Raw genomic sequence first — 255 nt, 5'->3', positions numbered from 1 at the left:
GAGGGAAAACTCTATGGTTTTCCCTCGGATGGTCGTGGCCCCGCCCCCAGCGTGCCCGGTGTGCCCGCGTCACCTCCTGGGCGACGTGGATGCGGCGCGCGCGCTCCAGCCGCCAGCCGGGAGTCCCCTGCTGCGGCTGAATTCACACTTGGCAACCCTCCTTGGGCTCCAGGCCCCTCTGAAGCTGATGGTCTTCCTTAACAGGGGCAGGAGAGCCAGTTGGACGACGGCACCTCCTTCTGTGTTCACTAATCT

This window comes from Gekko japonicus, unplaced genomic scaffold (genome assembly GCF_001447785.1).
Source record: "Gekko japonicus isolate JY-2015 unplaced genomic scaffold, Gekko_japonicus_V1.1 scaffold3951, whole genome shotgun sequence".
Taxonomy (NCBI): domain Eukaryota; kingdom Metazoa; phylum Chordata; class Lepidosauria; order Squamata; family Gekkonidae; genus Gekko; species Gekko japonicus.
This window is presented reverse-complemented; position numbering follows the sequence as displayed.